The 22,657-nt window shown below is 35.2% G+C and overlaps 1 long non-coding RNA gene and 1 pseudogene across 2 annotated transcripts; both read right to left on the bottom strand.

Moving 5' to 3' along the window:
* Positions 1 to 3,295: 3,295 nt before the first annotated feature.
* On the bottom strand, positions 3,296 to 4,034 carry LOC149190324 (uncharacterized). Its single transcript, XR_016255986.1, has 3 exons — positions 3,994 to 4,034; positions 3,808 to 3,900; positions 3,296 to 3,635 (listed from the first exon to the last, which is right to left on the bottom strand). It is a non-coding gene; the product is annotated as an uncharacterized LOC149190324 (long non-coding RNA).
* A 16-nt stretch (positions 4,035 to 4,050) lies between these two features.
* LOC149190323 (large ribosomal subunit protein eL21x/eL21w-like) lies at positions 4,051 to 8,617 on the bottom strand (annotated as a pseudogene). Its single transcript, XR_016255987.1, has 3 exons — positions 8,376 to 8,617; positions 7,365 to 7,436; positions 4,051 to 4,361 (listed from the first exon to the last, which is right to left on the bottom strand). The product of XR_016255987.1 is annotated as a large ribosomal subunit protein eL21x/eL21w-like (transcript).
* Positions 8,618 to 22,657: the final 14,040 nt, after the last annotated feature.

Raw genomic sequence — 22,657 nt, 5'->3', positions numbered from 1 at the left:
CATTCTCACTGCTCATATATCCTCAGTCTGTTTCTTTTCAAAAGAATGATAATTACTTAGAATTAAAATGTTTTGAAAGGAAGATCAGATTCTAATCTGACAGCGAAGCAACCAGAGTAAAGCTGGAAGATTGGTAAGAGGAATACTATTCTTGATATATCTGCATTTTGATAGAATGTTCAGATTTTTAGGAAAGTAGAGCAAGTGATTTATGGCCAATAAATCTATATAATTGGAATTTTGAAATGTTTGAAATTGAAATTGGAGAAGAATAGTTAAGTTCTTAGAGGCAGGTGAGTAAGAATTAAGAAGAGATTGCAAAAACATAAAGAATCCACAACAATGTTTTGAAGAAAGGAGATTCACTTGGATGTGAAGAGTGGGTGGAGAAACCATGAAGGTATTGTTTTATTTAACTCTGGTTTGAGTTTTGCTGGATAAAGAAATATATTGAAGATTGATAGTTGCAGCTAATGAAGTATCTCAGCAAAAGAAGATCAAGCCTTAAGAAGCAGTAATGAAGGAAACTGTTAAGGATTTCCGAGTGGAAGAAAACTCAGCAAAGGAGAAATTGTTGCCTATAGTTAAGCTTTTCCAAGATAAAGCTAGAATATTTGAAGAAAGAATCAGATTCTAAATCTGATTGGCAGTAGCTGAATATTGAGAATTTTTGCAGTGGAAGCATGAAGATTTGTTGAAACAAGTTTGCAGAAATGGTGAGATCCTGAAGGTAGGTGAAGTTATGCAAATTTGTCTAAATGATTAGCAGATATTGAATGAAGATATTTAGAGCAAGATTACAGTAGTTAAACTGTAAGAAGGACTTTGTAAGTTCTTAAAGTAACAGAGTTTGATAATACAATTGAAGGCTAGTAGAAAGAATAGTCCATTCAAAAGTGCGGGTGAATGGGAGGACAAGATCAGATAGAGATCTTAAAGGTGAAGTGATATGTTCTTATTTTAATTTGAATTGAAGATTGGAGAGTTGTGGTATTTATATTGATGCATAGGTAGCAACAGAGGAAGGTGAAAATATTGCAGCAACCTAGAGCGAGGAGTGCTCAATTGGTTCCAAGGGAAAGAACTAGAGAAATGCCAACAGACTGAGCTCAGAAGAGAGAAGCTTAGTGAGGCATATGTAGTAAGGAGGAAACTTGTTACTGTAGGGGTATTGTTGCAGCTCACAAAGGCAATTCCACAAAGGATGTGGGTAGAATTGCTAAGAGATAAAAGAAGTTGGTAAGAGTTTCTGAGTGAAAACAAATGTGGCAGAACCTTGAGGAATTCTAGTAGAGATTGGATAAAGCGGACAATTGTGTTCTTGAGAGGTGCAGATGATTTGAAGCCTAGAAGGAGCAAAGAGAATTGCTCAAAGGAGGTTCAGAGATTGAGAACCAATTGCTTGCCAAAAGACCGAGTACAGAGGAGAGCTTGGTGAGGTAAGTGGCACACTACAACAAAACCAGCGATTTGCGCCAGATTTTAGTGCATTTTTTTTGTAATTGTGATGAGCAACTGGCGCTAAATCTGGCTTTATTGTACAATTTTTAAAGCGTCCTTTTTTGCACCTGATTTTGCATCCTTTTTCACGCTAGATTTTGCATCATTTTTTACACCAAACTATGCATCATTTTTTGCGTCAAATTTTGAACCAAGATTTGCATCTTATTTTATGACAGGTTTTGCTTCTAGTTTTGTGTCATTTTTTGCATCTATTTTTCATTCTCTTTTGCTTCCTATTTTGTGTCATTCTTTGCTTCCATTTTTGCACCATCATTTGCATCAAGTTTACACTGTATTTTGAATCCAATTTAACGTCTTTTTATGCATCCAGTTTGTGTCAGTTTTTGCATCTAGTCTTACGCCAGGTTTTGTATCTAGTCTTACACTAGTTTTTGCTTCTATTTTTGCACCAGCTTTGGTGCCTATCTTTGCACCATGTGTTGAATTTGATTTAGCACCAAATTTTGCATCCATTTTTGTGCCCATTTTTGCATCTTTTTTTGGACCATTTTTTACATCCACATTTACGTTTGATTTGTCTCCATTTTTACCATCTCATTTTGCACCATATTTTGCGTCATTTGTTTCATCCAATTTTGCATCATTTTTAACACCATCTCTTGCATCTAATGTTACATCATTTTGAGCATCCAAATTTGCATTTATATTTGCATCTTATGTTGAGTCATGTGTTGTGTCCACCTTTGCATCTTATTTTGTGTCTAATGGTACATTCAATTTAGAGCCATTTTTTACGTCTACTTTTGTATTTGTTTTTGCACCAAGTTTTGCATCCAATTTTAAGCTATTTTATGCCCCTTTTTGCACCATTTTTTTGTGTCTACTTGTGTCCAATGTTGCACCATTATTTACACCGACTTTTTCATCCAATTTTTCATTTTTTGGTGTCTAGTTTTACATCGTTTTCACCATCCAAATTTGCATCTTTTTTTGCCTCATTTTGTGTCCACATTTGCATATAATTTTGTGTCTGAGTTCGAGCCTAAATTTGCATGTGATTAGGAATCATTTTTTACATCCAATATGGCATCCTTGGTTTCACCTTTTTTCAGCCCCATTTTGCATCTTGTTTTATGTCTTTTCTTACATCTTTTTTTTTTCCTTTTTTCCACCCAAGTTTGCATCCCAAATTTACACCATTATTTGCATCATCATTTGGCATATTAATTTGTAACGTTTTTTGCTTCTTTTTAACGCTCAACTTTGCATCTTATTTTACATCTAGTTGTTGTCTTTTTTTGCATCTAATTTGGTGCCCATTTATGTGTCCTTGTTTTTTCCCAATTTGATATCCTTTTGTATGCCATGTTTTGTTCCCTTCTTTGTGTCAACTATTGCACAATTTTTCACTTCTAATTTAAAACACTTTGTATGTCAATTGTTTGCATTTTGTATTAATTCCTAGTTTAACATCCAATTTTACTTTCAATTTTGCATCCATGGTTACATCCGCATTTGACTTCTTATATAGAGTATATTTTTCTTTACATATATGACCCCCTTTATAGATTCATAGTGAAATATATGATAGTTTCTAAATATCATTAAAGCAGATATCACAATTCAAAATCATTTGTAAAGAAATTTAAGAGAAATTGACAACATCCATCCAAAAAAATAACAATGTGTCATTAACAATTTTCAAAACATGTATAAAATAGAAACATAATACTAATAAAATCAGTATTATTTTTAATCAAAACAAGTAAAATTCAAATATGATTAACAAATCAAAATATTTCATGAATATCGTTATTCTACGATAAATTAACAACATACATAAATCAAACTCATCGTATGATTACAAAATCAAAATGTCTCATTGATATAGGGTAAATTCACAACACCCATCTAAACATAACAATGTCATTCTACACAATAATTTCTTCATAAAAAACAATGCATGTGCATGCCTAGCTACCACCACCAAGATCATCCTCATGATCATCTTGACCATCATCATTACTATGATCCACATCATCACCAACACCGCAACTGTCATCATCATCTCCTCCTTCACCACCATCATCCTCATCCTCATCCTCATCATCTCCTGATATATGTTGAACATAATTTGGATCATCGTCTTGGCAATCATTACCTATAGCATTCTGACAAAAAAAATCAATATTACATGTTAGTATTAATTACATAACACAACGCATGTTTTTTTTATACAATGTTAACCATAAAATGACGTAAGATATACTATCTAATAGTACTAAAAAATAAAATGAAAATATGGTTTAAAATTATATTGGAAATCCAACTAAGATTACATACCATAGAGTCCATCCAAACAACAAATTCAACCCATCTCTTTTGCTGCAGCACCTCCTTTTCCAAATGATTTGGAGGTTTTCCATATTTTAGTTCCTATCAATCAGTAAATAGGGAGAAATTAGATAACAATGACTTTCTTCTAGTACAAAATTTATTAAAAAAATATCACATGTTTAATATACTTACAAAGGTTGTTATCAGTGCTTTTAAACCTTTCTAGCCACTACGATGAGTGACTTTTGTCTTGGTTAACCTCGCCCAACCCCAGAACCAAACCCAGTTACTTTTCTAAAACCTTAGTATCCACCCTTCAAATCATTAACAACATCATATGGAATGGGTGTAACTGTCTCCAAAACAGCCCCCTCAACTATAAATCCTGGCTTAGGGCCCTCAGGCTGCCTCTTGGTGCTGATGATCTCACCACGTGCTTTGGCCTCTACCTTCAATTGGTCATTGTTTTTTCTTCTTAATATAGCATCCTCCGCACACCTAGACGGTTGCACATGCTCAATTCGTACATGAATTCTCTTCTTGATTATCTTGTTACGAACCTGATCATCAAACAGAATTTCAGCATAGAACAAAGAAAGACAAAAGAACTCCATCCCAATTGCATTTCCACCAATTCTTTTACAGTAACCATATGATCCAACAGTTCTAACAAATGAATAAACAAGAGGGCACTAAAATGAAAACAGGCATGGATTATCAATCTTAGTTCATTTAATCACATCCTGAGAAACCAATGTCACCAATCCTATGCACTAGACTGCCATGCAGCCTTATTAGTGCAAATACGTACAACATTTATGCAAAAAAAATGCAAGACAAGCACAAACAAGCATACTAGTTGCAATAGATGGGTATCCAAAGACTGAAATAAGGTGCCACTGTGATGATAAAAAAAAATAGATGATATAACACAGGATGTACAAACCAAGGTTCATGCTCATATCGCTGAAAGAGAAAATCCATACAGAAAATCTCAAATAAATTCAGAATATGTATTGTTTATTAAGAAATATAAAATCCATTTTATGATCCCAAACACCATTGAAAAAATAGAATATGTATTGTTTATTAAGAAATATAAAATCCATTTTATGATCCCAAACACCATTGAAAAAATAGATTTACTTAATAAATTAGAGGAAAACACCACCGATATAAAAGATGGTGCATCAGCAATTATCTAATGGCATTCGTCTAGATGCATTGGCAATGCCAATAGTTTCATTCCTTACACTTGAATCCCCAACAAGAAAAAACAAAAAAGGCATGATGCCGCACTAATAGTCTTTTTCTATCCAAAAAGATAGATTCCAGATTCTAGTACAAAAAACTGAAAATGAGATGAGATCGTAGGAGGGAGTTCCTAAAGCAAAAAATTATATCTAAGAGACAAGGCAATTTAAGAAACAAAAACATAAAATAATTCCATCGAAAAAGGTTTTGAAAAGATACTAACAGTGCAAATGACATGTTAGTTTGGATAATAAACATGAAACCATCCATTGTAGTATCACAAATACTCTAGTGGAGAGAAAATCTTTCCAGTTCTTTACAATCACTCCAAGACAGAAAAACTATAATCAAGAAATACTGACTCTCAATCATTCCAAGCCATAAAAGCAAATACATCTTAATCAAAGAAACTTTTATCCCAACTCTCACAAGGTCAAAAAGAACATGTATAATCAGTAGTAGACAAGTTGTAGTAGGACTTGAACCAAGAGGAATCAAGTAAATACTTATAGAAAATATCCCAAAAGCTATGTCACAGCGTTCACAGAACTTCAATCTTGAGGTTCAAAATTTGGCAAACCTTAAAAAAAAATTGAGGTTTAACAAAACTTATCAAACGCCATAGTCATTGACCAAGTCCATAAGCTCAGAATTCATAACTTCATGTCATAACTCAGGTTTGTCATCTACCCTTGCAGTTTCCATGTTCATGACAGCATTTTTTATGTTTATTGATGTTTATTCCTTACTATTCTATGAGATATTTCATGGCAAACTTCATCATAAAACTCGAACTCAAACCAAAGTTAATAATTGCCAGACCCAAACTCAAACCCAAGCCATGAGACTTAGCCCAAAAGTACAAAATGGAAACTCCTATATAATTTGGAGGTGTTAGGTATGAAAGGAAAAATGTAAATCTCATTAAATTAAATGCATCATATTCGCCCTCAAATAATGCAGACATTACATATGATTTAACATTAAAATGTCTCTAGCACCCATGGCTCAGCTTAGTTTGCAATGGAAAACCAATTCTAAGGTATTTTGGGCTTATATCATATAAACCCCCAACTAGTAACGATGGCCCACACGCCAGCACTAGCAGGTAACTTGTGACTCAACGGTGGCCCACACGCCATCACTAGCAGGTAACTTGTGACTTAGCAAGGGCTAAAATATCCATATAAACAATGGCCCACAAGCCAACACTAACAGGTAACTTGGGACTTGGCAAGGGCCAAAATGTCCAAATAAACAATGGCCTATAAGCCAGCATGGATAGGTAACTTGTGACTTAGCAAGGGCCAAAATGCCCAAATACATACCCACGGGTTCGAAGTTCAAACCCCTGGGGTACATCTCCCCTTCTGGCCTGGTCACAGTAGGATTAATGTCTCATTGGGGATTTGAACCTGGGTGATGAGTATGAAACCTACCTCCCAACCATTCAAACCATTGACACTTGACTGCCAAAACAGTTTTAAGTTTCCAATAAAAGCACCAGTCAAAGGGGCTAAAATGAAATCACATTTAATTAGGAAAAACTATATGAAGATTTGAATGTGCTTACACCTGCCCTGTGCCATCCACACGAAGCCATGGGGAAACACCCGACGACGATAAAGAGCTCATGAAGGCATACTAAAATATGGGACTCTTAAGCAGTCTTTGCATCATAGTAACATCAAAGCTGAATGTAGCAGACTAGAACAATTTATCGCTGCGAAGATTCATAACAGGGATGCACATTCCAGAGCATGTATCTAAAGTTAAAATGCATGATCATATAAAAACTTTTACGAGTGATGACGAACAGAATATGAAAAGAAAACCATCTGCATATTCGTAACAAGGACGCCAGCTCATAAATTTAATATTAAACCTGATTATAAATAAGTTTTTTCAAGGTGCTTAAAAATAAATTTTACTATTGTGATTACAAGTCGCTTATAAGAGGAAAGAAAATCTAGCCACGTTTAACCCGATTGTCAATTTTACTGATTAATAAGGGAGCGCAAACTTATTGCAATAATGCACATCTGTTTAATCGGAATAAAATAAAACAACAGATTTAACGAGAACTTGATAAAAGAATCGAAGATTTTCTCGTCATTTATTTGAAAACTGCACCAACAACCAACCTAAAATACTATAAATGTACTTTGCCAAAATACATCAAGCTAAAAAGACACGCACAATCGACTTCCATTAGACTCAAAACACGATACTCAGAACACATTTTATGGGGAAACAAAATTTAATGGAAAAAGATCGAATGTGGGAGAAAATAAAATAAAATGTAGAACCTCTTTGTTCATTTCGACACGGATTGCCCGCTTGGTAACGTTCCAGACAACACCGGTGCGGCCATGGTAGAACTTATGATTCCTTCAAAAGAAGCGACCCAAGCCACAACAGTTGAAAATAGATGAGTATACAATGGCAAAAGAACATGATTGGCAAGCTAAAAGGGTTGAGCTGGTATAGTATGTCATCCAAAGTAACATGAAAATTGAAATCAACATATTAATGGGTAAATTTTCCAGTGCAGATCTACAATTTCAGATAAGAGAAAATCTAGTAAGGCTATAGATAGGGAAAACCTGATTACGGCACCCAAAATATCTAATTTAACAACAACAGACTTAACCATTTCAAACAAAGAATTAGTCTACGCAGCAGTTAGAATACAGCAGTGTCTACCTCATTTTACCATACAATATATATAACGATCTTAATGTTTAAAAACCCATAACGGCAAAAGAAAACCACTGAATCATGAATCAGAACAAGAAGAAATTCAGAGTTATAAATGATCAAATACGACACTGCTTTAAGAGGTAAACCCAGATCGTTTGAAAGGGGTTATTGAACTCCAGTTCCAGAAAAATGGAGCTTGTCTAAGAACCTTGACAGCTTAAATGGGGAAAAACATACTAATCTTGAAAACCACGGATTTTAAGGGGTGAAGGTGACGCCTAAACCCCATCTCAAGTCAGGGTAAGCATGGAGAGACCAAAGCATCAAATTTTCTGAATAAAATTATTGATCGGCCCTAACCATTGAGGTTTCGACCAGTGATTTGCATATTTCCCAGTAGAACGAAAATACCCACTAAGAAAGGGGGAGAAACTATGAATCCGCAACTTCTCTGAAAATATTTATGTCCAAACTCAGGTTTGGGCCTTGCAAGCGCCACATTAAAACAAATATGAAACCCTTCAAAAAATCATACAACCCTGGTCACACATCAAGAGCGAATTCGGGCCAAGTCCCAGAACCCCTGACACAGCAAAGACGAAATAAAAGTAAAGTACTCACTTGTGAGGCATACCCTTGTGAATCGAACCATTGACCTTAATATCCACGTACTGCCCTATCTTGTATGTCCTCAGATATGTGCTGAGAGGGGCATATCCCTTCTTCCTGAAGGGCCTGGCGAACAGGTCCCTCGTCCGAGCTCGCACTCCATGGCCTGCCGGCATATTCTCCTCCCTCGGTGGATCCGCTCTTCCTGCTGCTGCTACTGCAACTCCTCTCTCGTCAAACTCAAAAGAATTTATGTAAAGGGTAACAAGGGTTTTTGTAAACCCTAATTTTTTCGAACTCGGGTTAAGGTAAGGTTAGGGTTTGATGGGGTTAGGGTTCGGGGGTTTGGGTAGGGTTTGGTATAATTTATACTTCCCAACAATGAAGTAAAAATGTATATTATTATTTAATAATATAAAATGTTCCATTTATAAGGTTTTAATGCAACATGGAAGGTTAACGAGTTGGGGGTCATAAAGTTATCCTTACATATGAGGTTTGATTATTTAAATAAAAATAAAAATTATAATTATAATTTTAAACTTTACACATTTATTTATTTAATAAAAGTTATTAAATTTCAAGCGAATATTACAAATTAAATATAGTCGGAAATGAGTATATAAATTGAAGATGGATTATGATTCTAATTTAATTATAATGAGAAGGGAATCTAGAATGTGTATATAAATTGAAGATGGATTTTGATTCTAATTTAATTATAATGAGAAGGGAATCTAGCATATATATATATATATTAGATTAAAAGATGTTAGAAATTATTTGATTTAAGAATAAAGCATCAAGAATATATAATGAGTTTGGGTATAATTTAAATTTAACATATTAATTTATATCAACATGTTAGTGTGGGTATGATTTAAGTTTAGCATATTAATTTATATCAACATGTTATTGTGGTGGTCACTAAATTCATGAGAAAAATAGACCTTCTTTTGCGTTTTAGATCAAAATTTTGAAAGGAAATCATATTAAGATCAAAATCAACCATTAGAGAGCAAGCAAATTTTATCAAATCATCTTCCTCCATATGAAGTAAGAGGTCAATATTGAATTCATGAGAAAATTAGATAATGTACCTACAGGAGAATACCTAATGCATAGAGCAATACATGGGCCAACTTGGTGCGTGCTATGCAAAGACGCATCAGAATCCACAGAGCATCTCTTTTTGAGATGCAATGCTACACTAGAATTTTGGCGATCTCTCTCAAATCACTTCTCTTTCAATGGAAATTGGGAAGGATCGGACCTGATCGAGGCTTGGGAAAAGTGGGCACAAAAACATAAGGGATCGAAATGTATACTCCTTCCGATTCTTGTAAACTGGCAGATTTGGAAGGCTCAAAATCGCTCCATATTTGAGAACAGACCTATCATCTGGCCATTGATCGAAGCCACTATCACTGCTGCCTATAAGGAACTCGCTGACCCTCTCCCCCCAAAAGAGCGTCATCCTCATTCGCCCCCTTGCATTGACAAAAACATCCCTTGGGCCTTCTTTGATGGGGCTGCAAATCATCAAAGTTGTGGGGGAGGTTTTATATTACATTTGAATGAACATCGTTATTACACTGTAAAATCGGGCCTGGGCACAGGAACTAATAATTTTGCTGAGCTCATAACCTTGCGACATCTTCTCCATTTTGCTCTACACCACCATTGCACTAGCATCAATATTTTCGGGGATTCAAAAACTGTAATAAATTGGTTCAATGGCATATCTGACTGTCACATACACACACTCAGCATCATCCTAAATGAAGTTTTTATTTTCAAGGCAGCTTTTAACAACATCTCGTGCTCCCACATTTACAGGGAACATAACGGCCATGCTGACAAATTATCCAAGGAGGCCGCGTTGATGGACAGAGGCATATGGGAGATCGCAGAGGTGAAGGGACGGAATGAATACAGATATTTTCACCGGCCATACATAGACCAAGAATACCAGCATGCACCAGAATCTTAATTACTGAAAGGATTTTTGTTTTTTGTCATGCAGACAATGTTTATCTATGATGATCGAAAATTGCATATTTTTGTGCCTTATGGCAAAATGTAAACAGTCTTATATGACAGAACTATTTCTCGGAGAACTACATAGTGCTCTGCACGATATATTTATGTAAATATGGAACACTGTTATACACACAGTGGAAATCGCATATGCGTAAAGCATCTACAATATGTAATTTTTCCAATCTTAATGAAAAATTACGGATTTTTCCAGTGGAAAAAAATGAGAAAATTAGATATTCCTTTCCATTTTAGATCAAAATTTTGAAAGGAAATCATATTAAGATCAAAATCAACCATTAGAGAGCAAGCAAATTTTATAAAATCATCTTCCTCCATATCAAGTAAGAGCTCAATATTGAAGTCGGCCTTTGCGCTGATATGGCTTCCACATTAGAGCAAGGCATATTTATTTTGAATGGGAGCATCAAATCTTACCCAATCACATAATAAATACAATTCTTGGCCTTTCTTCCCTCATACGCATCAATGGGTGCTCAACCCAAGGTTTTTAATGGGCATCTCTAAAATCGAATAGTGTAACATTGATTCCCCTCACCCTTCACTTGCTTTAACATGGTCTATGTGTGGGTAATCGAAGCAATTCCCTAGGCTCCCACAACATATTTTGGGATATGGATTCATTCAAACTCACATGGCTTCATCTGGTGGAAGCATTTCTCAAGGTTTCGATGTAGTCTTTTTTAAGGTATGCATCTCTTAGAGGAAAAAAAGCTTCATCTTCCCATGAGTATCGAGGTTTTAGGCCAACCTTTGGGTTCACTTTACGAAGTAGTTATTCAATCTGGCTCTTATGCAAATTCTTGATATATGTTTAATTAAGATTCCTCTAAATTCCTTGTTCTTGTTTGTTATCCACGCAAATGGTTCCCTAACATTTATTTTCCTTTGTATCTCTCTCATCGCTCTTTTATCATGACTGGAAAGGAGTCCTAGCTTCACTTTCTATGGCAGGCTCGATATGGGTAAACTTGATGTGAAGGAAGTATGAAAAGTCCTTCATGGATAAGAAGGAATCATTCAAGCAAATAACACAACACTATCAACAATGTCTACCAACTTGGCATAAATGAAGCAAAATAATGTAGCACATATTTCCATTGGCATGAACCTTCTCCATATTCAAAGCTAATGTACAAACACCATAGAAGTTGATTGTAGTTGCCTCAAATCACTGCTCCTTGCCCAATGGATGGATGCCTTATCACTTGGTTCAAAAAACATAGAAATTGGTCATTCTACTCATGTAGATTTTGTTGAATAGGACTCAATGAACTAATCTAAAATTGGGAAGATTCGCCAACGTCATTAGCATCGTCATCATCATAATCATTGCCATCATCATCATTGTCATTGTAACCACTATCGTCTTTATCATCATAATCACAATTCATGTCATCGCCATCATCTTCATTTTCATCATTGTCAATATTATTGACATTGTCATCAATTGTTCATAATTGTCAATGCCATAAGGAATATCATCAATGCAGAAAATATGATGAGTGTTGGAAAAGGGATGCAAAAGCGAACATAGAAATGGGGGCAACAATAGAAGTAAAATTGGATGAAAAGTGGATACAACATAAGTAGATGCACAACATCATGAAAAACCTGACACAAAAGTGGATGCAAAAGTAGATGCAGTTGTCAATGCAAACTTGGATGCAAACATGAAGGCAAAAGTGGAAGCAAACATGGGTCCAATGGTAGGTGTAAAACTTGGCACAAATTGTGGTGAAACAAATGTGGATGCAACAACGGAAACAAAAGTATATGAAAAAATGGATGAAACAAAAGTGGATGCAATAGGGGATGCAAACGTGGAAGCAAATGTGGTTGCAATGGTAGGCGCAAGATATGGTGCAACAAAAGTGGATGTAACAATAGACAAACAATATGCAAAATAAGATGCAAAAATGGATGTAAAAGTGGAAGCAAACATTGATGCAACAGGCAAAACAAAATTGGATGCAAAAAATGGATATAATGTAAGTAGATGCAAAAGTAGATACAAAACGAGATGCAAAACCCAATGCATAAACCTGACATAAAAGTGGATGCAAAAATAGATGAAATATTTGATGCAAAAGAGGATGTGAACATGGATGCAAAATTGGAAGCAAGCGTGGATACAACAGTGAGTGCAAAACATGGTGCAAATTGTGGCATAACAAAAGTGGATGTAATGATAGATGCAAAAAAAGAATCAAAGTATGATGCAAATGAAGATGTAAAAAGGGATGCAAAAAGTGAAATTTAAAATGGGTGCAACAGTGGATGCAAAATTGTGTGCAAAAGTGGATGCAATAGAAGTCGATGCAAAACGAGACACAAAACCCGATGCAAATCCCGGTCCAAAATTGGATACAAAAAGGGATGAAAAAATAGATGTAGTAGTTGATGAAAACCTAGACGCAAATGAGGATGCAAACGTGGATGCAAAATTATAATCAAAAGTGGGTGCAAAAGGAGGTGCCAAACTAGGCGCTAATTGTGGCACAAAAATATTAGATGCAATAGTGGGTGCAATAATAGATGCAAAAGAGGATGTAAATATGGATGCCAAACAAGAGGGAAAAGTGGATGCAACAAAAGTAGATGCAAAATTTTATGCAAAACTAGACACAAAACACGATGTAAAACTTGGCGCAAAAGGGATGCACAAATGGATGAAAAAATGGATGCAAAAAATGATTTAAAAAAGGATGCAAAAAAGGATGCAAAAGTCGATGCAAAAGTTGATGCAAGTGTAGGTGCAAAAAGTGGATGCAAATGAGGATGCAAAAGTATGTCAAACAAAATTAGGTGCCAAACTTGATGCAAAACCTGGAACAAAACCTGGTGTAAAGGATGACACAAAACTTGGCATAAAATTTGGTGCAAAACGTGGTGCAAAACCTATTGCAATACCTGGTGCTAAACTTGGTGTAAGATTTGGTACAAAACTTGATGCAAATTTTGTGTCAAGTTTTGCACCATATTTGATAAATGGATGCAAATAGCACAAAAAATGGGCTCTAGATGCAAAAAAAGAAGTAAAAAGGGACGCTAATCGCTGGTTTTGTTGTAGTGGAAACAAGGAGGACTTGCTATTGTAGAGGCTTTAGTGCAACTCATAGTGAGTGACGGAGGAATTCATAGAGATAAAGTGGATGATGACTAGTGACAATCATAACAGAGGTTCTGAAAGAAACCACAACCAAGGACAGAAGAAAAGAGATGCCAAGGAAAATGGCATACAGAGACAGTTAAGTAAAGAAGAATATGAGAGGGAGAAGCTTGAGATAGCAGTTTAGCTTGAAGTATTAATGGAAATGTTGTAGAGAAATGAGATGGACAAGGAATATGGTTATGTCATGAGAAAGAAAGTGAAGTGGCAGAGGCTACAAGAGAAGAGGAATCAATAGGTGAATATGCAATTAATAAAGGAGCTAAGGGAACTTGAAAAAATTATCTAGAGAAGCTCGAAAGAGTTGAGCTACAACAAAAGGAGGACTTGCTGTTGTAGAGGCTTTAGTGCAGCTCATAGTGAGTGAGTGAGGAATTCATAGAGATAAAGTGGATGATGACTAGTGACAGTCATAACAAAGGTTTTGAAAGAAACCACAACCAAGGACAGAAGAAAAGAGATGCCAAGGCAAATGGCATACAAAGATAGTTATGTAAACAAGAATATGAGAGCGAGAAGGCTGAGATAGCAGTTCAGCATGAAGTATTAATTGAAATGTTGTAGAGAAATGAGATGGACCAGAAATATGGTTATGTCATGAGAAAGAAAGTGAAGTGACAGAGGCTACAAGAGAAGAGGAAACAATAGGTGAATATGCAGTTAATAAAGGAGCTAAGGGAACTTGAACAGATTATAGAGAAGCTCGAAAGAGTTGAGCTACAACAAAAGGAAGATGCCGAAGAAGATGTTGAAGTTTTGATATGTGAACCGGAACGTGGACCATTACTTTTTGAAAGTGATGAAGAGCTAGAGGAGTTGGATCATATGAATGATTCAAAGTAGCCATAAGACTTGATGACTGAATCATCAAATAAGACTGAAAGGTCTTTTATTTTTAAAATTAATGATTTGCGTATGATGCAGGTTTGGAAGAATATAGGTAGTGTTTTAAAGCTATCAAAAATGTGGAAGAAAACCTTCCAGAAGATGAAAAGTTTTGAAGTAGAATATGACAAGGAGACTGGAAAAGAATCAGTTCGCTACAGTGGACAAGTGCTAAAATAAATCATTGAAACAGATGATGAGAGGGAGAGGCTAGTTGACAGTCTCAAGAGTTCTTTGAGTTTGAATCAACATGCTGATATGCTGATTTGTGAGCAACATACTGAAGTGTTGCCAAAGGAAGAAGAGGTATACATGCCTTATATTTTTTATTATAATGATTGTCTTATGATTGAAGATTTTGTTGCAGAAACTGGAACATATTTGGCATACGTGGACAACCAAATGAAAGAAGAAGAGGAAGAACATCTACTGAAGTATGTTAATAAAGATTTAGTAGAAGAAGAAGGGCCATGTGATGATGGATCAATAAAAAATAAAGAAATGGGAGATTGTGTAAAATTTCCAAAGTTTACTCCAAGTCAAATCATTGAGTTATATAGAGAATTAGACTTTCAAAGGAGAAAGGTGGAAGAGAAGAGGATAAATGTTCAAGATAAATTGCTGAAGAAGGATGACAAAGAAGTTGTCATAAATAATAATCAAGAAGAAGCTGACAAGTGCAGAAAACAGAAGCAGGAAATTGTTCTGAAAGCCAATATAGCAGCAGCTGAAAAGGTGCAAGATAACAGTAAAGAATAGGGTAAGGATGTAAGGGCGGCAACAAGAATGAGAGTTCAACAATAAGCAGACAGAGGATATACTGGACAAAGAAATTGAATTGATAAGAAGGTTAATGATGAAAGTATCTTAGAGGAAGATAACAACAAGAAAGGAGAGGAGTGACAACAAGAGGAAGACAGCAGTAGACCATGAGAGCATGGAAAATGGAGCATTATAGCATAAGGTATGGAGACTTGGAGAACAAAAATAGACAACAACAGCAATAGAACAATGGACAAGAAAAGACAAGTTACAAAATAAAGTCTGGGATCCAGGAGGAATCAATTATCCAGACTTATGACCAGGAGGTGATAAATTTTCTTACTTGGGGAGTCTGATGCAGGAGCATTCAGCTCAACATCATTATTGTATTCTAGTAGATATAGGGGGTCTTGTGTTTCAAGGAAGTTTGTTTCCTAAGTGTTGAATTAATGTAATTATTTAATGTTTTGAGTGATTTTAATGAGAATAGGAATTAATTGAATATTGTGAGGCATAATTGTAAATGTTCTCGAATGTAGGAGAACATGAGAGATTTAAGATAGTTGAGTGATGAGAGGATTTGAGACTTGATTATAAAATCTAGATTAGGAGTTAGTTCATGATTTTGTGACTTTGAGAGAATCCTTAGGGATGAGAAAGAGATTTTAGGATTTTGTTGAGAAGCTTATGGATCTAAACGAGGAATTAGTTTTAGAATCCCTTTTGTATAAATGTAAGCCTAAAAGGCATGATTAGAGGTTGGAGAGGTTAGACAGAGAGAGAAAGTTAGATATTTAGTTGTATTTGTAAGCCTACGGATAGATAATAACAAAGGCCATTAAATTAGAAAATCAGGCCAAGGAGAGACAAAGAGTCTCATCATGTAATTGTTTGTTTATATATATATATATATATATATATATATATATATATATATATATATATATATATCTGTGTGTGTGTGTGTGTGTGTGTGTGTGTGCATAGATTCAATTCCAAGTTGTATAAGTGTGTTGTTGAGTATCGAATGGTGAATGATTAGTGAATTAGCATATCCTATGTAACAGAGAGTTGCAGGCGGAGTTCGACGATTACACAGAGAGGAACATGATGAGGAGGATCATAATGGATTGTTGAATCCATTTAAAAGATTAAGGCCAACGCTCAGGAGGAAGTCCACAGTGAAAGAGCCAAGGGATCAGAACCTTGAAGAAAACCCAAAACCCATAAACGATGAAGAAATAACGTAAAAACATAAGTAAACAGAGTAGCGGAGGAGTAAAGAGTTGATTTATAGCAACCGTTAGATCTCATAGATCAATGGCCGGGATTAAATCGCAAGGGTGAAACAATCGGGATCACATTGCAAAACATCAAAGGGAGGAAGTGATTGCGACATGCGATATGTAGCCGGATCCGAAATCTTATCGAATGTGACCGAGAACCCATTGGGTCCGTAAATACATGTTGGATCGGACTTTTAAAGTGGAAGAGTCAAGTGTAAGGACCAAGTGATAGCGATAAGTGCTGATTGAAGATCGGGCAGATCGGTGATCGGAGGTCGGGTGTTTCGGAGATCGAAGATCGGAGGAATAGTGCAGCAGAAGGTTTAATGTGGATAGGCGGACCCGACGATAATTATATATGCGGGTCTACAATATTTGAAGTCCGGTTATGTGGTTCGGAGCGGAATTACTATGTAATTCCTTTGTATTACGTTAAAGTGTTGTGCAAGTCTTTTAAGGCTTAAGCATTATTTAAATGCTCTCGATAGTAGCATATTAGAGTTGGAGGGGTGATAGGAACTATATGTGGTATGACCATGGTAAACGACGATGAGCGATTGCGATAAGGCAATTCTTGGGAACTGTGCAAAGGCCGAGAAAAGTGTGGAAAAGGTATGTTTATTAGTGTATTTCTATTATAAAGCATTATAATAGAAATAAGGTGTGATAAGAAGGTTTTAGGAGTTAATCATATATAACTAAAGTTATAAAGAGTGGGAAGTGATATATGTGTGGCCATGGGATTTACAAAGGTTTATGAGGATGTATTAAAGAGCTGATGGAAAGGATTGGAAGGGTTTAGACTGTGGGTTAGTCTATTAATATGTTTCCGCATGAGTTCTAATTAAGGGGGCCTTAACTCATTGTTCAGTTATAATAAATCTTTGACCGGATGGTCATATTAATTCCTGGGGAAAATGGTTTATGCATAGGAATATGCATACTGTGGGTAAAGTAGGGATAACCCTGCGTCATAGCCAATATCACAGTTGAGGATGTTAGGGCCCAACAAATGAGGATCACATGAGAGCTGGATAAAATATCTGCTAGTTCATCTACTAAGCGTAGTTTGTCTCTGATGTTGGATAACATCAATAGATGGATTGAGACATACTAGAGGGTAGGCCCACAAAGACACCTCCTATATTTGATACATAGGATTAGGAGGCTAGAGGTTAGATGCCCACATACTTGGAAGGCAATGAAATATACCTCCAAGAACATTGATATTCATGGGGAGTTGTTTGACATTCTTCTAGATTGTCATGCTAGACATGTTGGTCTGATTATGCCAAAATATTTTAAGAATGTTGATGCAACCCCTTTGTTTATGATCGATTCGTTGGATATTGGGGCTAGTTTCCCCACCATTACTAGGTCCCCATTTACTTTGCAAAGCATATATACGTGGATTTTGTGCCACATATGAGGCCTTATTACACCAACACAGGGAAAATTTTAGGGGCTAATATTTGCAAGTGGGCTAACTCTCTATACTTTTTACAAAAAAATATTCGCCAATTTCCATTTTTTCTAAAAATAAATTTCCCAAGTTTTAAAGTACGAAATTATTTTGCCTTAAAACTTACCAATATCCTATATAGACTAATATAATATAATTAGACATTTAGATATTTTTACAAAAATATCATCAAACATATCCAAATTTTTCTATTATAGATTACTAAGATTCACCAAGATTTATAAACTTTCAAATATATATCCATCCTTAAAATTTTCCCTACACCAACACCGGATCTAAGGTTTATGGACCAAGATTATAACGTAGTTATGAATGTGTCAGGGCTCATAGGGACCTTGTGAATGTAGAACCACCTCCGAGATTGGTGCCATGACCATCTTAGTGTGTGGTATTGCCGACGGAGCTAAAGAAGTCCTCACAACTTGGTGCTGATACTAGGCATACCATTGTAGATAACATGCTGAGGACTTTGGCCATTGCACATGTCACATTGCATGGAGAGATGAGCAAGCCACCTTCGTTGCCTCATGCCCCACCAATTACATTACATGATGATTCATATCTCAAGAGTCTAGGGCATGACCAACTTTTGGCATATGCACGTACATGTCATGATACTAGTTGTGACACTTGGAGGGCGCATGGACCATGTGACAAAGACCAGGTATATATACAAAAATTTTGACTCTTATTGTCAAATTATACATTATTTATATTAATAAGTTTGTATCATATTGCATTTATATTAATAATTTCATGATAACATGAATGCATAATCCAAAGACACAAATGAGCTTCTGTGGTCATCTAAGGGGGAAGTTGACTAGCCAGAGAAGCCTCCTCTAGTGCATGTTTCCATGGCCCAAGTCTCCTCCACCTCCATGTCCACTTCATAATACTCATGGACTAATAGTTGAGGTGATTTTTTTTTATTCCTAATATTTCAACATTTTATTTTTTAAGTTACATGTGTGCATACTAATTAATTCATAAACTAATTATAATTTGTCTTTGTCATTGTGTACACAAGCCCAAATGCATAGGGGTGTCGATGTTGCGGTTATGTGGACACACTAGTGGGATGTTTGGTGTTGAAGCATTGAGCCACAAGCAAGGGAGCACCAAACCTAGATTGATCAAACCCCCATCTGACCTGATTTCCATTTGCACTCAACTGAATCACAAGTACTATTTAAATGCACATTCAAAATCATTTATTTCAAGATTGTTTATTTTGCATAAATAATGTTCTAATTAATTTGAATCTAAATGTGTTATATTGCAGTATCGGATTATGGACACTCACTCTGCACAATGAAACACACATAAGAGTTCTAGAAGTGATACTTTCTAGAGTGGATCATAGATAGTTTGTATATTTTTAGGCCCATTTCATAGGGCACATTCACATGTGATGTACATACTTTGTATATTTTCATACATGGGAGAGTTTATGAATTCATGTACATTATTTCGGTTTATGGATGCTTATTATTTCAGTTTGTAGATATTCATTTGTATAATATAATTTGTATATATTTTCATATGGATAGTTTATTATCATACATAGCTAACAAGATAACATTTTTTACTTCTTACAAAATAAACTAAGAAAATAAGTACAATCTTAGACTATAATGCAAGTCATTTTGATACTAAAAATGAACTAAAATATATATTCATGGTTCAATTAAAAAACACAAATAGGATTGAAATACATTTTAAATTCTATTTTAAAATATGTCTTCAACTAGTAATGTTCAACTAATAACTTTCTTGATTAAATTTTATTTGTTTTGAGGTCATCTACATGAGCTTAGTCAAAACACATGATATAAGTCATATGTATTGAAATTGAATATACCAAAAAACAACTAATGATATGTTTTTAGATAATTTTACAAACTTTCCTAAATTTAGTTGTTAATAAAATATTTCAATCAATTCCTTAACTTAATACATTCAATTAAGAACATTCAAGAAGTAAAATTTTACAAGATAACAATTTTTGAAATCTAGTTTCATAGGCTAAGGAAATAAGTACAATCTTACTATTATTCAAGTCACTTTGATACTTAAAATGAACTAAAATATATCATGTACTACAATTTAGTATTGAATTTGTAGAAAGTGTCTTTTAGTGCAATCAATGTATGTTAATTTAAACAATTAATGATATGTTTTTATAATTTTATTCAGTTTCCTAAATTTACTTGTTTATCCAAGTATTTCAATCAATTCCTTATCTTAAGACTTTCAATTAAGAATTCAAGAAGTAAAATTTTACAAAATAACAATTTTAGGTGTCATATTGGCTTGTACAAAGTGTCTTTTAGTGTAGAATCAATGTATGTTAAATTACAATGATTTTAATTTAGATGTCAAGATGTAAATTACAAATAAGTTTTATTTGATTTTATTTCTTTTGAGGTTATCTAAAAGAGCTTAATAGTCATAACTATATATATATATATATATATATATATATATATATATATATATATATATATATATCCAATATGAAGCATGTGTGTAACTCTTTCCATGTTTTCTATCAAACCAGGGAAAATTTTAATGGCTAATATTCGTAGGTGGGCTAATTTTCCGTGTTTTTTTCCAACAAAATGATTCACACGTGTATTTTATAAGACAAGTTGACTATTAGTTGTTGATTTTTCTATATGAGATGTTGTAAATAATCTTTCATTTTGCAAGGTTTAAAAAAAATAAAAATAGAAAAAGAAAAGAGAAGAAAAAACAAAGGGGATCTATATATATATATATATATATATATGAAAAAATAAAAATAAAAAAAATAAAAAATATGAGAGTTGAAAAAAGAATCAAAATACCCCAAAAATAAGTGAGCAAGTCAAAATTCCACTCAAAAAATGAAAAAAATGCATCAGTAATACCTTAGAAAGTTTGAATAATATGTTGCTAGTTAAAATGCCGCATTTTCATCGATGTTAGATAGATAGGGTTAGTTAGTTTAATCACGATGTTTAAGCATGATTCAACTTGTTAATAAAATGTGTTTGGTTAGAAAAATAATGTTTTAACCACACAATGTAACCGTGCTTAAATTACAGTAGTTAGAATAAAATTGGTTAACCGCAATGTTTGATCCAGGCCCGGGTGTGACAAAGGACCCTTCCAAGACCTTTTACTTTCGTGATGTGTTAAATTGCATTTTTAAAAGAACATAAGTGAATACATTTGCATGTTGTAAAGAAGAGGTACATGTCAACCATCAATACATGAAAACATAAGCCATTGATAATGGAGTTCGTCCAGGAGGGACTACGTCTCCGAGCCCCGGTGTCAAGATGGTGTAGGCCGCTGCATTAAGTGTTGTCAATAGTGATGATGTACATAAGAGGTGACGTCACTATCATACAAGGAAAATGCCCTCATGCAGGAGTGGCTCCAAGAGATGTTCTGCTACAGGAACTCAGTCAAAATGGACTCCTATCAGTATGACACAAACTCATGCATGACAATGAACATCCTGCCAACATGGCATAGAAGGGATTTCAACGCAATCATACATGGCGACACATGAGTATCCCATCAACATATAACAAAGGGATCTCAAATAAAACATGACGAATCATGACAACGAGTACATCACATAAATGATTCTGCATCACATCAAGAAGGAATCATGAACAAGTAAGAAAATAAGATCCCACATCAACATCAAATAGGGATCTGTGCAGCAAAATGCATGGCAAAAGAAGTACATGAACATGCTGCATATACCTCACCTCTAGGAGCCAGCTGAAGAAATGGATGTCAAGTTGCTGAAGTTGGTTGTACCATCGATCTCATGGTGTCGGATCTCATGGAAATGGTTGCTTGCACATGAATGCTCACACCTGCACTCCACTTAGAAAAGTGGCCAAAAAATAAAATGAGCAAATGGAAAATCTGAATGCACCATTAGATTTGTGGCGTTGAATAATACAAAATGGACTGTCAAATTTATGAATTCTGAGAAAATGAAAATCTGGGGCTCAAGGAATCTTTTAGATTCCCCATAGATTCCTCAAAGATTCCCTCCTTTGGGTCCTCTGAAGTTCGACTGCTCAGATCAGAAACTGACTGTGCCATCGGGTTCATGTCACTGAGAGGTGTAAGATCAACATAAAATTTGTCCAATTTGGACACTGCAAAAATTTCACCCCCCTGGAAATTTTTCTCAATCATGGTTCCACCTACATTAAAAATTACTTAAAAAAATTCACCTCGAATTCCGTGCCTGCTCCTGGTTCCTCCATACTGCCTCGACGCACTATGCAAATGAGGTTTATATGAGTTTTTGGGCGGACTTTTCCACGAGGGTTGGTTGGCGCAGTTGTAAATTTGTTGTGTGGTTGGATAGAGGTCGGGGGATCAAATCCCGACCCTCTCAAATTAGGCATGCATTTAAATTTTTTGGCATGAGGTTTATAACCATTACCCACAACCGATGGAAAAGGCGTGTTAATGGTGGTGGGTCTGTTGGTTGTCCATAGTAATGGTTTGTTGATGCATTAAATGGTTTGGTACGTTGGTTGTACATGGGGCCGCCGCATGGTGGCGGGTACCATATAGTGTTGGGGTGTTATGGAGAGGTGTGGGGTGGTGGGGGTGGTG

Source organism: Pinus tabuliformis, chromosome 3_1 (assembly GCF_031772625.1).
Source record: "Pinus tabuliformis cultivar Carrire ecotype Pingquan chromosome 3_1, CPIR1, whole genome shotgun sequence".
Classification (NCBI taxonomy): domain Eukaryota; kingdom Viridiplantae; phylum Streptophyta; class Pinopsida; order Pinales; family Pinaceae; genus Pinus; species Pinus tabuliformis.
Note: the sequence above shows the minus strand (reverse complement) of the source record. Positions and strands in the feature narration are given on the sequence as shown.